General features: G+C 46.0%; 1 pseudogene across 1 annotated transcript; it reads right to left on the bottom strand.

The window, feature by feature from the left end:
• Positions 1–3,434: 3,434 nt before the first annotated feature.
• LOC307198230 (large ribosomal subunit protein uL6-like) lies at positions 3,435–4,052 on the bottom strand (annotated as a pseudogene). The gene has a single exon. The product of its transcript is annotated as a large ribosomal subunit protein uL6-like (transcript).
• Between the last annotated feature and the right edge of the window lie 10,927 nt (positions 4,053–14,979).

The raw sequence follows: 14,979 nt of genomic DNA, 5'->3' as shown, positions 1-14,979 counted from the left end.
GCCGACTCCAAATTTCTGTAAAACAACTTAAGCCCCTGTTACTATAGTGACCCATATGTCAGAAGCATTATCTATAGGGGTGGTTAAGAAGTCTGGTGATATATTACCTAGGCTACGTGAAGCTTGGAGGGGGGAGGGTATGCAGTTAGAGAAAGGGGGAAAAAAAGAACAACTAAAGCAGGCTTAATCAGTAAAGGAAGATTACAAACAGAGGGGCTTCTAACAATTTGTTCCCTTATCTGCTGTTCTATAAGACACATTCAAGGATTTCTGTTAAGGCACCAGCTTCTGTTAACCCTATGGGGCACAGTCTCAATATGGCCACCCTATCTGCAAGGGAGGCTGGGAAGGCAAATTATTCAGCTAGGCGCATTTCAAAGGAAAAAATAGGGAATCAATATTTACAGACAAATGAAAGTGTCTGCCAGAACACAAACGTACCACCACCACCACACACACACACACACACACGCACGCACACTCACACACATGTACACACACACGCACACACACTCACACACATGCACACACACACACGCACACACACTCACACACACAGAAGATAAATTGGACTATATTAAAACTAAGAACTTCTGTTTGTTCATCAAATAACTCCACAAAGAGAGTGAAAAGGCAAACAGCACTGGGGGGAAAATGCTGAAAAGGAAATAAATGCAGAATATACATTTAAAATATATAAAAGGCAGACAACCCATTAGAGAAGAAAAAGGCAATAGAAAAGCAGTAACTTCACAAAAGAGAGTATCCCAATGCTCTATAAACATTTAAAAATGTACTCACCGTCATCAGTCATCAGGGGAATGAATATACGATAAAACCACAACGAGTTACCATTTTACACCCACCAGGATGACTAAAATAAAGATGGAAATTAGCAAGTGCTGATGAGGATGTGGAGCAACTGGAACTCTCATACTCTATTGGTAGGAGTGAAAATTGGTACAGTCACGTTGGAAAGCACTTTAGCTTCTTTTTGTGGGGGGGCGGTATGCGGGTCTCTCATTGCTGTGGCCTCTCCCGTTGCGGAGCACAGGCTCCGGACGCGCAGGCTCAGCGGCCATGGCTCACGGGCCCAGCTGCTCCGCGGCATGTGGGATCCTCCCGGACCGGGGCACGAACCCGTGTCCCCTGCATCGGCAGGCGGACTCTCAACCACTGCGCCACCAGGGAAGCCCTCCTCTTATTCTTATGCTCCCTTGCCTCATCCTCCTTCACTTGGCTAACCAAGCCCCTCAACTTAAGCCCCACTTCCTCTAGGAAGTGTTCTGGGAAGTTCCCTCAAGTAGATACCCTGTACTGTGCTCTTCGAAATGCTCATATTCTGCCTGACATGGAACTCACACCTGGAATTCTACCTCTACACTGAGCAGTGCCTATTCATTCATTTAAAAATCATTTATGGAAACTAACACAACATTGTAAATCAACTATACTCCAATAAAAATTTTTAAAAATTAAAAAAAATTATTTATGGAGAGCCAAGTATATGTATGGCACAGTGCTAGGCACTATTTTTGTCTCCTGCTCAGTGCCTGCCGCAAATTATATAGCGAATATTCACTGAAAGAATTAAGGGCCAGCTTGAAGCAACCAGGTCTGAGATGGTGGCTGGCGATCAGAAAGAATGTTGGAACACCGATGGGTGGAGCCTTGTCTCAGCTCCAGGGAGCAAGATAAGTCCTAGGGTAGAGGGAACTGAGCTCTCCTAACCGGGCTGGTGCCCTGAGGTCAGCCTGCACTGGGAACCACCTGATAGCAGCCAACAGGAATTTGTTCTACAGGGCTCAGGCAAGGAGCCAGCCGGGGCTGGGAATTGGGCAGACCCTTCGATGTTGTGTCTGTGGCTAATTTCTCCTTGGCTAGGGTTCCGCGCCAATGAACCACTATGCTGGAGTGTAGTGAAATGTTTAAGCCTAGGGTTTTTGCAGTCAAAGAGAGTTACTTAAGTTCTCAGAGCCTCAGTTTCCTTTTCTGTAAAATGGGAATAAGACTCGTACCCATTTTGTAGGCCATTGCAAGGATGGAATGAGATTATGTATATGATATATCAGGCTGGTATCTGGCATACAGTAAAGTTTTATCAATGTTAACAATTATTGTTATCTAGGCTTGCTTTCTTAATTTGCAGTATGTCTAGGGGAGATAAGAGGAGCAAAACTTTTGCCCCAGTTTGGAGGTATATCTTTAGCTATCTCTAAGAGCCCCATGTATATAGCAGCCAATAGCAAATGAAAGCTCCCTGCTTGGACCTGTGCCTTCCCAGACTTCCCTTTGGCTGGGACATAGCACAGAACATCTGGGTCTTCCCCAACATGCTGCATCTGAGGCCTAAGGCCACCTCAAGAAGGTGAAAAGTCTCAGCGCTCACTAACCATACCTAATCACAGTAAAAAAATCTGAGGATAAAAGGAGTTACTTGGATATCATCAAAAAAGCTAGATTTAGCAATAAAAGGGTTATCATGGGATCAAGTGGAGAAGAATGTAGGCCAAAGGAGGTTTCAAAGAACCATAGATGAAGTCCTGTGTTGCAAAATGTAGATGTTTAAATTATGGCTCTGGCCCAATGCATTGGAGCAGCTCTCTCTCTCTCTCTTTTTTTTTTAACTTTTTAAATTTCTATTGAAGTATAGTTCATTTACAGTGTTGTGTTAGTTTCAGGTGTCAACTCTCTTTTTAAGCCTGCCCAGCATCTAGGGCTGGCTGGATTGACAGTGAAGGCAGAATGACTTCCAACTTTTTGCCTGACGAATTGCATAGATAGAGGCACCAGTAGTTGACATTTGGAGAAGATAAACAGATTTGGAGAGGGAAGACACCAAGTCCAGTTTTGAATATAGAGACTTTTGAGGTGTTTGAAGGGTACCGAGGTAGGTATGTTTAGAAGGCAATTGAAAATGTGGATCTGGAGCTCACAGAAAGTTATATAAAGATGGACGATGAGAGAATTCCCTGGGAATCCAGTGGTTAGGACTCCACGCTCTCACCGCCAAGGGCCCAGCTTTGATCCCTGGTCAGGGAACTAGATCCCACAAGCTGTGCCACGTGGCCAAAAATAAAAGAAGATGGAGAATAAGAATTGTAAATAAGAAGGGGACCATGTCCACTGTGGGCAAGAACAAGACACCCCAGGGTATAACGTAGAGTGAGAAGAGGACTAAGGGGAAAACCATAGAGAATTGCCATTTGGAGAGGAAAAATGGAGGAGAGAAAGCCAGCAGAGAAGATGGAGAAGGAAAAAACAAGCAGGGAAGTGAGAGCAAAACTAGGGCCTAGCTGTGAGACCACCAGACATCTTAAGGAGAATTCTGATTCACAGGAAATGAAATTGAATATTTTTTCCCCAAGTCAAAAGAGCTTTTATTCATTTTTAAAATATTACATGTGAACCTGGCCCCTTGTGGTCTCTGTAACTGGATCACTCAGATCTTATTCATCAGCCCGCTGAACTGTTCCTTTCTCAGAAACACAGATACCATCCACAAATGTTCTGATATCCTTGTTTTTAACTGTTGTGGCTTTTGCTGAATCAAGGCAGCTGAATTTGACACAAGTTCAATGTCGTTTCCTTCAAGAATCAACTCATCTTTCTGGGCTTGAGATACTGAACAAGCAACACCTGGCCTCATCCGAGCCCTGCGGATGTATTTTTCACCCCCAAAAATTTCGGATTTCCACAAGAGAACCATTCTCCTGAATAACGACGTTGATGGGGAAGTGAGCATACACAGACCTCATCTGGTAACGGAAGCCCAGTGTAACACCCTTGATCATGTTCTGTACATGACTACAGATAGTGCGAACAGTGGCCAGTTCCTTTCTATTCCCCCACCATTTGTCAACCCGGAGCCTCTTCTTTTTCTTCCCAAGGAGACTGAGTTCTACACTGATGTGATTGAAGTCCCTCCGCAGGGTGCCTCTGGGGCCCTTCACAATAACGGTGCGTCCCTTCAGAGTAATGTCGACATTTTCTGGAATGTCGACAGTCTGACTGCTGAGAATGGTCTTCATTCTCGCAGTAGATGTGGCGAAGAGCTGAAATTGAATTTTAAAGGCATGAAAACATAACCTCACTCATAATGAAGACATGTACAATAAAACAATGAAGAGGTAGCATTTTTTAAAAAATCTACCAGACTGGCAAGAATGGAAAAGCTTAACACAGTGTTTGAGAGGATGTGGGGAAATAGACACTTTAAAATAGTAAAGATATACACTTTTTGGCTTAGTGATTCCATTTCTAGGAACCCACTGGACGGATATGCTTATACATGGGTACAGAGAGGTTTGTACGAGGATATTCATTGCAGCATTATTTGTTGTAGCAAAGGGTTGGAAACAACCTAAACGTCCATCAATAGAGGACTTGCCAAATTAATAATGACATCATTTCAGTGGAATATATGCATTTCAGTGGAATATATGGAGTTATTAAAACAAACAAGGGAGATCAATAAGTACTAATTTGGAACCATAGCTAAGATATCTGAAGTGAAAAACATCAGAAGGACAATAGAACAGGATGTGCTATCATTTATGTAAAAATGGATAAGGCTGGCTTCGGAGCCAGACTGCCTTGGTTTAATTCCCAGCCCCACCGCTGTCTAGCTATGTAACTGGGGGAAAAGCTACCTGTGCTTCAGTTTCCTCAGCCGTCATCTTCACAGGGTTATCAGAGATGTGAAGATTTACTTTTCCCTTTTGTACTTTTTGAATTTTTTTTTTTTTTGGCCGTGTCGTGCAGCATGCGGGGATATTAGTTCCCCGACCAGGGACTGAACCCACGCCCCTGCAATGCAAGTGCAGTCTTAACCTCTGGGCCACCAGGGAAGTCCCTGAATTATTTTTAAACCATGGCATGTGTAACCCTAATTTTCATTTAATTAAAAATTTTAAACAAAGAAGGTATATGAGTAGCAACTAAGCATGTGGAAAAGATGCTAAATTCATTAGTCATTAGGGAAATGCACTTTAAACCACAATGAGACACCACTGCAAGTCTATTCATATGGCTAGAATTATAAAGACCAACAATACCAAGCGCACCACCCCAAGCCTGTATTGCTTTGACAGCTCATTCACATCAAAGAAAATGTGATCCTCCCTTCCCAGTGTACAACTCACCAAGGGATTCATTCTGATTGGTCCTGCCTGGGTCACATGTCTGGCTCTGAACCAATCACTGTGGGGCTGTGAATCACCTTAAAGTGTTGGCGAAGATGTGTAGCAATTGAAACCTTCATAGGCTGCTGGTGGGAATGTGAAATGGTACAGACACCTTGAGAAACACATGGGCATTTTCTTACAAAGTTAAACATAACATCTACACAGTAACTCAGAATTCCACTCTTAGGGATTTACCAAAGAAATATGAAATTTTATGTTCACAGAAAGACTTGACTTGAATGTTCTTAACCGCTTTATTCAAAATAGCCCCAAACTGGAAACACCCCAAAAGTCCATCAGCTTGGGAATGGGTAAACAAAATGTGGCATATCCGTACAAAGGAGTAAAAAGGAATGAGCTAATACTTGCAGCAGCATTGATGAATCTTAAAAAATCCAGAAACAAAACCCCAAATACTGTATGATTCCACTTATATAAAATTCAAGAGAAGGCAAAACTATAGTAATGAAAAGCAGATTAGTGGTTGCCAGTGATGGGGGCTGGGGAGGAACTGACAAGAGAGGCACAAGGGGACTTTTTGGAGTGATGGAAATATTCTATGTTATGATTGTGGTGGTGGTTACATGACTGTATGTTTGTCAAAACTCAAATACATAAGATTGTGAATTCTATAAACAAAGTTGGATTTAAAAAAAAAGACTCAGTCTAACAACAACAATTTTTTCTTTTTAAAGGATGACCTCGTCTGTAATGTTCAATGACAGGAAGAAATTAAATAGGATGAGGATGCGAAGGGATGGTTTGAATGGCTACTTACGTGCCAGGCTTTGCATCTTGGCTGGGGAGGGATGAAGTTGGACCCCATATTGTCAGGAGTCAATGGGGAGGGAAGAAGTGGAGGTAGTCATCGAGGACATCTTCCAAGAAATTCATCTGCACATAGATACCAAATAAACATGACTCAACCTTTCTGGTTACGAAAGAAATACAGATTAAAACAATATCACTATGGCCCATCTGATTGGTATAGTCTGATAGCCTGGGTGGGCCTGGGTGTAGGAAGTGGTGTATAATCTTTGGAAAAAGCAATTCGAAATAAAAAACCCTGCCCCCTCTCCCCACAAATGTCAAGACTTTGACCTGGCCACTCCACTAACAATTTATCTTAAGGAAATAACTGGACAGCTGGACAAGGGAGGAGGCATACAGTTGTTAAATCAAAGTGTTCTTTATAATGTAAAGCAGTGGAAACAACCTAAGTATCCAGTAATGGGGGTTGACTGAGTAAACCAATGGTTTATTCATCCCAGAATTTGCTTTCAGCCTTTGACATTTTTTGATGTACATAATAACTTGGGAGAGGAAGGAATTGGGTGAGGAGGAAATGGGGATGGCAGGGAGATTTATATTTTTGCTAAATACCCTTTCCTACCTTTTGAATTTGGGACCATGTGAATCTACTGACTATCAAAAAGTTAAAATAAAAATTTTAATACAATAAGAATTATATCTGGAGCTATAATTACTAAACACGGAAGGCCATTTACAATATAGTGTTTAGCGGGAAAAGCGCATTGCAGGGCAGGGTGAGCATATTTTTGTAAAAAAATTGATTTATATGGTAAAGCATTGCAGGAGGAGCAACAAAACGTTAGCTGTAGTTGTGTCTGGATGGTGGTTTTTGGTGACCATGATTTTTTTCTCTTTTTATATTTATATTTTCTAATTATTAAAAGAATGATTAATTGTAGGCCTTGTCTAATTAAAAATATACACTTTTTGGACATTAGCGGGAAAACTGGTGAAATCAGAAAGTCTGTAGTTTAGGTCATAGTATTGCACCAACATCAGTTTCCTAGTTTTGACCAACATGCCGCAGTTCTCTAAGATGTTCGCATGAGGGGAAGCTGGACGAAGGGTATATGGGAACTCTTTGTACTATTTTTGTGGCTCATTTGTAAACCTAAAATAATTTCAAAATAAAAAAGCTTTTACAAAGTTTTAAAAATAAGTTTAATGACCTAAAAATATCACTTTTTCTATCATGATAGCGTTGTAGAATGTAGTTAGACATGACCAAAAACAAAGCTTGATCGTGAAAGGAAGAGGAAGGTAGGCTATCAGGAGAGTGGGATTTTAGGACAGGAGAGATTTCACAGGCAGAGGAGGGCCCAGGAGGCTGGCAGAGGCTGAAGGGGAGCATGGAGGGGAGCTGTAATTGAACAAGGTGGCTGACGAAGGCCGGTGGGACCTTCGGAGGAGGTGCCTCTTTCTCAAAGACTGAAGGGAAAAGAAAAAAGACGAGGGGATATAACTAAAGTTTATTGGCAGGAGAGTTTATGTCAGCCCACCTGGGGAGGTGGGTTTCTCTGGGAGATAAGGGCCAGCTTACCTGTTGAAGGTGGGGGTGATGGGGAAAGCGTGGAGCTTGTGGATGGGTGATAGATGAGGTCTGGAAGCCAAAATGCCTCATACAACCAAATGACCGTGAGACTGCGGTATTTCCCAAGTGTCCCAGGAGAGTCACTTGGAATGCGTTAGAATCACAGGGTCTCTGTGCCTCCAACCCAAACCAGGGAAGAGACTTGAAGACCTTTATACTTAACAAGTACCCCCAGGTGGTTCTTCCCTGGAGCGAAGTAGGAGGAACACTGAAGTATTGCTAAGGTCTGGCTGCTCAAAGTGTGCTCTGAGGACTGGCAGCATCGGTCTCACCTGAGAGCTGGTTCGAGCAGCACGCCTTACTTCACACCTGAGAAATCAGCTTCTGCATTTTAAATTTGATCTCCAAGTGAATCATATGCACATCAAAATTTGAGAAGCGTTATGCTAAGTAACAACTGTTACCATAAATATATATAATTGGCATAAAAACATGGCTGTCCCCACTGGAGAGCCCGCTAGTAGGAAGAGAGAACCTCCCATTTGGACTGACCAGGGTCGTGAGGCTGGAAGATGAAGAGGGTGGTGAAGGGGTGGTTGCAATGTTTGAACATGGGGTCTAGGATGGAAGGAAGACAAGGAACAGGGCTGGTGAGCTGAGTGGCTAGGGAAGGCTGAGGGAGTCTGGAGAATCGGATTGGATCAAGAAGCAGGGGTGGAGGGAGTACAGAGTAGGAAAGGTGGAGGGATGAGGGGTATGTTTATATCCAAGGTGTAGCCTTGGGAGTGGGTGGCTACAGAGGAATGGAGATGAAGCTATCTGAGTGAGGGAACTCGAGGAATTGTGAGGTCTTCCGGTTGAGTGGGTCATTCACAGTTCAAGTTCAATTTGCTCAGGTGAGGATCTGTGCTAGTTTGCTCAGCCACCATTCTTTGGAGATCCGCGTGATTTGGAGGCTGGCAGGGAACAGTGGATAGCCAGCCTCATTGTCTCGCCAAAGCTCCCTTTGTTTTTCTTCTCGTTCTCGTGTTCTTACTTGTATCACTGTCATGTTGCTGGGTTGGGGTATCCTCCGAGCTTGACTGAGTTCCCTCACACGTGAAAGAGTAACCCAGAGCATTTACGGAGAAAGACTGTTATGGTGGGATAATGGCTGGTCTCTATTTTCTCTGTGCTTTTCTGCAACTTTCTAATTTTCTACCTTGTGTAATGGGTTCCTATTGCTTGTGCTGAACCATTCTTCCTTCTTGTGATAGCAGCACCGTAGCGGCTCCTGAGCAACCACCCCTTACCCCACCCTCTTTCAGTGTAGTTTCTGGGGTGAGGATGCTCCCCTAATACAGAAATAAGTACACAGGGAGTTCCCTGGTGGCCTAGTGTTTAGGATTCCGGGCTTACACTGCCATGGCCTGGGTTCAATCCTTGGTCGGGGAACTGAGATCCCACAAGCTGCGCAGAGTGGGGAATAAACAAAAAAGAAAGAAAGAAGTACACAATCCAGGCCCGGACAATCACAGTGTTTCGCCTCTTTGGCTGCAGTGATTGGTTCAAGAAAAAGTCTCAAGTATGTCCAATGCAAAACCATTAAATAATTTTTTTTTTTGGAATAGTTGTAAGAGAGAAGCTCTCTTCCTTTTGGGGGTGTGAAAGATGGGACACATGTCTGGGGCTTCCACTCTGTAGCGGGGAGTGTGTCTGAGAATAGAGCTAACGTGAAGGAGAGCACAGAGGAGAGGCAGGAAGTGAGAGTTCTGATCTTATCATTCGAGTTTCTGGATCCAACCATACCTGAAGCTAGTGACGCATTTCCAATGATATGAGCCAACATTTTCTTAATCCAGTGTGAGTTAGGTTTTTGGCACTTGCGACAAGATTCCTAACACAAGATTTATTACTTTTGTACAAATACAAATTTGTATTTTTGATAATGTTTTTTAAAAAACACGAAAGACAACTGTCAGATTCCTGAGTACATGTAGTTAGTCAACTAGCAGAGCTGTTAAACAGAATTTGTCAAACAAACACCTGCAGATCTGGCCCGGGATGTGAGCAGACATGGCTGGGAAGATTGCTCCAGGAGTGCTCCTGGAGGCGGGGGAGGAGCTGTGAACAGTCAGCTCATTCCACCTCCTCCCCTGGCTCCTCCCAGCTCCAGCTGGGCACAATGAATGAATGCAGCCCTCAGCCTGCAGTTAGAGCATGTGTCTCAGGAATCCTGCGGAGGCACGGGGCTGGTCCTGCCTCTGGAAAGAAGGAGCTGGAACAGTTCTGGCTTGCTGGGAGGCGGCTGTGGCTGCCTAGGCCAGACCTGGGCCTGGTGGGGACCTTCCCAGGTCACCCACCCTGGCGGATACCCCGCCGGCCATCTCCGGGGCTGCCTCAGTGGAGGAGGGAGGGGACAGAGCCACAGAGATATTTGCCCCTTGGAGGCATTTCCTGGAACACCGCGTTGCTTTTAGGATGTTATAAACATCCATGCAATACCTCTGTTACTGCCTACTCATCATTCTCTTTGTTTTCTGAGTTTTAAAAAATTCTGTAAAATCATGCACTATAGAGATGTGCATAGAACGTGTATGTGGTTTTAAAAAACAGGAGAGCAAACACCCACGTTTGTACTCCCGATGAAGAGGAGATCACTGACAGCCAGTTCTCCACATGGAGACCTCTGACCGCCCCCACTCCCACGACCCCTCCAGAAATTTCCGTTATCCTGACTTCTGTGGTCAGTGCATCCTGCTTTTCTTTCTAGTTCACTTAGCATTTTTCTTTAAGTCAACTCACTCTTATTTTTTTATCTATTTTTTTATTTTTTATAAATTTATTTGGTTTTTTTTTTTTTTGGCTGCGTTGGTTATTCGTTGCTGCGCGCAGGCTTTCTCTAGTTGTGAGCGGGGGTTACTCTTCGTTGTGGTGCATGGGCTGCTTATTGCGGTGGCTTCTCTTGTTGCGGAGCATGGGCTCTAGGCACGCGGGCTTCAGTAGTTGTGGCTTGTGGGCTCTAGAGCACAGGTTCAGTAGCTGTGGTGCACGGGCTTAGTTACTCCGCGGCATGTGGGATTTTCCCAGGCCAGGGCTTGAACCCGTGTCCCCTACATTGGCAGGCAGATTCCTAACCACTGCGCTACCAGGGAAGCCCAACTCACTCTTTTAATTCAAATGATTTTTTTGACTTTTTTTATTGAGGTAAAATTCACATAACTTAAAATTTTAAAGTGTACAGTTTAGTGGCACTCAGTACAGTTCCAAAACTTTCATCACCCCCAAAGGAAACCCTGTACCCACTGAGCAGTCACTCCCCACTCTTCCCTCCCACTCCTCCCAGCAACTACTAACCTACTTTGCCTCGTGGATTTACTTATCCTATTTCATATAAATGGAATCACACGATGCGTGGCCTTTGTGGCTGGCCTCTTTCACTGAACATAGTGGTTTTGAGGTCCATCCGTGTTGTAGATGTATCAGCGCTTCCTTCCTTTTTATGGCTGACTACTATTCCGTGGCAAATAAATTTCTTTTAAAAGGAAACTGCTTCATTAGTCCTGACTTTTCCCTCTGTCCAGAAAGTTATTTTCCCGGATATGTCTGCATGAATGACTCCCTCAAGCTGTTCAGATAATACCCTTGCACAAAGGTCTCCCCTGACCACATAACACAGAGACTGGCCCCTCTGTCCGCCCCCAGACTCCCAGACCCTCTCTACCATGCTCTACATTTTTCTTCCTTCCATAGCACTTCTCACCCTCTGACGTGCTATCCAAGGTACTCACTTCTTACGCAGATTGTTTCTGTGTCTGTCGCTCCCCCTGGGAGGGTGTGAGTTCCACAAGGGCAGGGAGCTTTGTCTGCTTGCCCCACACGTGCATCCCCAGCTGCTACAACAGTGTTTGGCAGCGAGTAAGCAGTTGTGGGAGGCTGGATAATGGACCTCCCAAGATGTGCACATCCTAATCCCTGGAACCTGTGAATGTTACCCCCTGTGGCACACAGAGCCTTTGCAGACATGATTAAGTTAGGAATCTTGAGATGGGGAGACTATCTTGGGTGGCCCTAAATATAATCACAAGTATCCTTATTTAAAAAAAAAAAAGGCAGAGGGAGACTTGGTTGCAGCAGAAGTCAATGTGACAACTGAAGCAAGATGTTACTCTGCTGGCCCTGAACAGGAATGCAGTTTAGAAGCCAGAAGAGGCAAGAAGACGGATTCTCACCTAGAGCCTCTGGAGCGAGCACAGCCCTGCCAACACCTTGATTTTAGCTCCACAAGACTCCTTTCACAACTCTGGCCTCCAGAACGGTAAGGGAGTAAATTTCTGTGGTTCTAAGCCACTCACTTTGTGGTAGTTTGGTACAGCACCCACAGGACACTAACGCCGTGCTCAATAAACAGCTGTTAAATGAATAAACACTGTCCAACCAGTGACTAAGGGAAACACCGTTACTGCTTACAATAAGCAGAAGGTAACTGAGAAAACACAGGCAGTGTAAACATAGTGATGCAGTTAAATTTGGCTTGATAGCTAGAAATCTACGGCCTCTGAGGCAGCTCTCTCTCTGTTAGAAAAGAGAGCTGAGCACCCGTTAGAGACTGTTAGAGACCTATGAGCCCCACGCTGGGAACTGACGTCTTTGCACGTTGAAGAATGGAATGGCGTTCTTGTCCTGTCAGTCAATGGTACTTAAAGCTCCAATTTGCTGGGGCAGGCGAGGGGCTCAAGGCGGACTTCAGAGAGATGGTGACATCTGTACCTGGTCTTGGAGGGTTAGTGGAGAAAGAGAGAGATCAGAGTGTGGCATTGTAATTAAGTTTGTGGGCCACCTAAAGTCACCACTGTAGGGTAGATCCTGTGACTTGACAAATGTGACTGAGGTGATGGGGGGGCCGCCAGAGGCATCTCAGCGGGACGTCTGTGATGGGCGGTCCTCGTGGAGACATTTCCCGGGCAGAGCCTGGAGCTGGGATGGGAGGGAGGAGAGCTGGGAGACTGGGAGAGTCGTGAGGATGGAGCCTCGTGCCGCTTCTACCTTTTGTCTCGGCTCCGTCTTGTGCGCCAGCTGCGTCTTAAATGTAGAGGTCTCGGGGTCCCATCATCAACTCTCTTCCTCTTTTCTTCCATGTGACCTCAAACCACCCTTGCCGACCCCCTCATGTCTCTCTCTGGCCCAGACCTCTCTCCTGAGTCTTCAACCCCAGGAGAGGTTGGGGTCTATCCGATATCACCCCTTGGGGTGCAGGCGCAGCAGGGACGTGTTGAGTTTGAGACACCTCTATCATCAGGGAGACGTTCTATGGGCTGTGCAATGCTTGGGGCTGGGACTCAGGGGCCCAGAAGGGAGATCAGAAGAGCGGTGAGGTTGGGAGCTCAGCTTGAGAAGAACAAGGGCATATCAAGGACAAACGTTTCCACAACCTGCACGTGGAGCCGTTGTCTCTTAGAGTCAGTAACTCCTGGCCGTGTGGCTACCTACCCAGGGCTCTGGGAATGAAGCAGTCCCCCCTGCCCCCGCCTCTGTCCCGGCACAAGAACACCTGAAGCCAGAGAACGCCAGAGGGGACCTCTTCAGGGCCACGTGGACTCGGCCTCTGGGGAAAAGCTTCCACCTGAAAGGCAGTTTGCACAGTGGTTAAGTGCACGAGCTCTGGGGCAGGCCTGTGTCCACCAGTTATTAGTGATTGGGGCCATGAGAATGGGACCCATAGGGATGGTGCCCTGTGCCTCCATTCCCTTACTTGTACCAATACCTGTGCTGTGAGAATTCCACAAACTGATGTGTGTGGAGTGCTCAGCAGATTCCCTGGCCAACTATAAGCGCTCAGTCAAATATTAGCCATTGTTATGATCGTGATTGTTTTGATTAGCTCCATAAACTTTCCCAAAATACCATCACTGTATGCAGTCCTACCCCAGTTTGGAGACAAAGAGGTAAGACACAATTCCTGCCCTCAAAGCATTCACTGTTTAATGAGACAGATAAATGGATAAAAAATTGTATTAGGGGATGGAAATTCTGTAAGAGAGAAAGCTCCAACTTCCTGGGGTAAGGGAGAGTACGGGAAGACTTTACAGAGGTGGTGATACCTGTACCTGGAAGGATGAGTGGAGGCGGAGAGAGGGCAGTATTTGGCATTACAGGTGCACGAGGTTGGGTGCTGGGTAGGAGGGAGATGGCTGAGCCGTGGCGTGTGCGCTGTACGCGGGGGGAGATATGGGCGACTGTTGCCTCAGATGCTTTTGGCCTCAGTTTTGACGAACATCAAAAGCTGAGCCTCGCTGCAAATGTTCCTGCCTGTGATGTCATGCTGAGGCGGGTCAATTCCATGAACGTGAGGGCCTGGCCTCCACCCCTCCTGCTTTGGGGAGGAGGAAGCTCTCTCCGGGCAACGCCCAGGCAGGCATCCATTGCAGGTTCCCTGGCGGCACTGGCTGCGGCCACCCCAGCCCAGCATGGACAGGAGCCAGGCTCTTGCCTTCGGCAACCTGATGCTTGCCTGCGTCAGCCCTGGCTTGAGCCCACTCCTCAGGGGAGCCAGGGGTCACGGTGACCGTCTCCCTGCTGGCTGCCATGCCTCCTAGCAGCGCCCCACCCGTGAGGGCCAGAGGAACCACCGCAGGGGGCAGAGACGGCTCTGGCAGCCACAGGTCTGAGGTTGGGTTGGACCAGGCAGGGTCCCCCAATCCCTGCTCTTTCACCAAGACTTCTGCTTCTGCTTGAGCGGGAAGCAGTCCTGAATGCAGGCCTCTCCACACCCACGGATGTGAGACTCCCTTCTGTCCTACAGCCAGGTGGGGAGCCTACCCCTCTTCCCACCTGCACTGACGTGAGCCTCACACATATAAGGCACAGACACTGACTGGATGCAAAATGATGGAGTGATAAAGTGCACAGGGTCGGGGGCGTGGTCTGGAGTCACAGTGCCTGGGTTAGAATCCCAGCTCTGCAACTTCCTAGCTGTGTCACCCAACATTTCTGAGCGAGTAACTCAACATTTCTATGCCTCAGTTTCTTCATCCATACAGTGGGATACCTACTTACTGTGCTAGTCCAGGGGTTGGCAGGTATTTTCTTCTGTAAAGGGCCAGAGAATAAATACTTTTGGTTTTGGGGGCTGCAGAGTTTCTGTTGCAGCTACTCACCTCTGCCAGCCATGGTAGCACAAACACAGCCAAAGACAATTAGGGAATGAATGGGCGTGACAGTGTTCCAATAAAATTTTATTACGGACACTGATATTTGAATTGCATATAATTTTCAGGTCACAAACTGTCCTTCTTTTGATATTTTTAATAATAGTGAAAAAACCCCACCAAAAACCATCCAACTCACTCTTAGGTCACAAGCAAAAATGGGATTTGGCCTGTGTGTTGTCATTTGCAGTCTCCTATGCCCATCTCTGTGAGCGCTTAGCACGGGAGCCAGAACACGGCCCTCGAGCTGACGTTGAGCACC

This window comes from Stenella coeruleoalba (genome assembly GCF_951394435.1).
Source record: "Stenella coeruleoalba genome assembly, chromosome: 15".
In the NCBI taxonomy this organism is placed as follows: domain Eukaryota; kingdom Metazoa; phylum Chordata; class Mammalia; order Artiodactyla; family Delphinidae; genus Stenella; species Stenella coeruleoalba.
The sequence above is the reverse complement of the archived record's forward strand: the minus strand, read 5'-3'. Positions and strand labels throughout refer to the sequence as shown.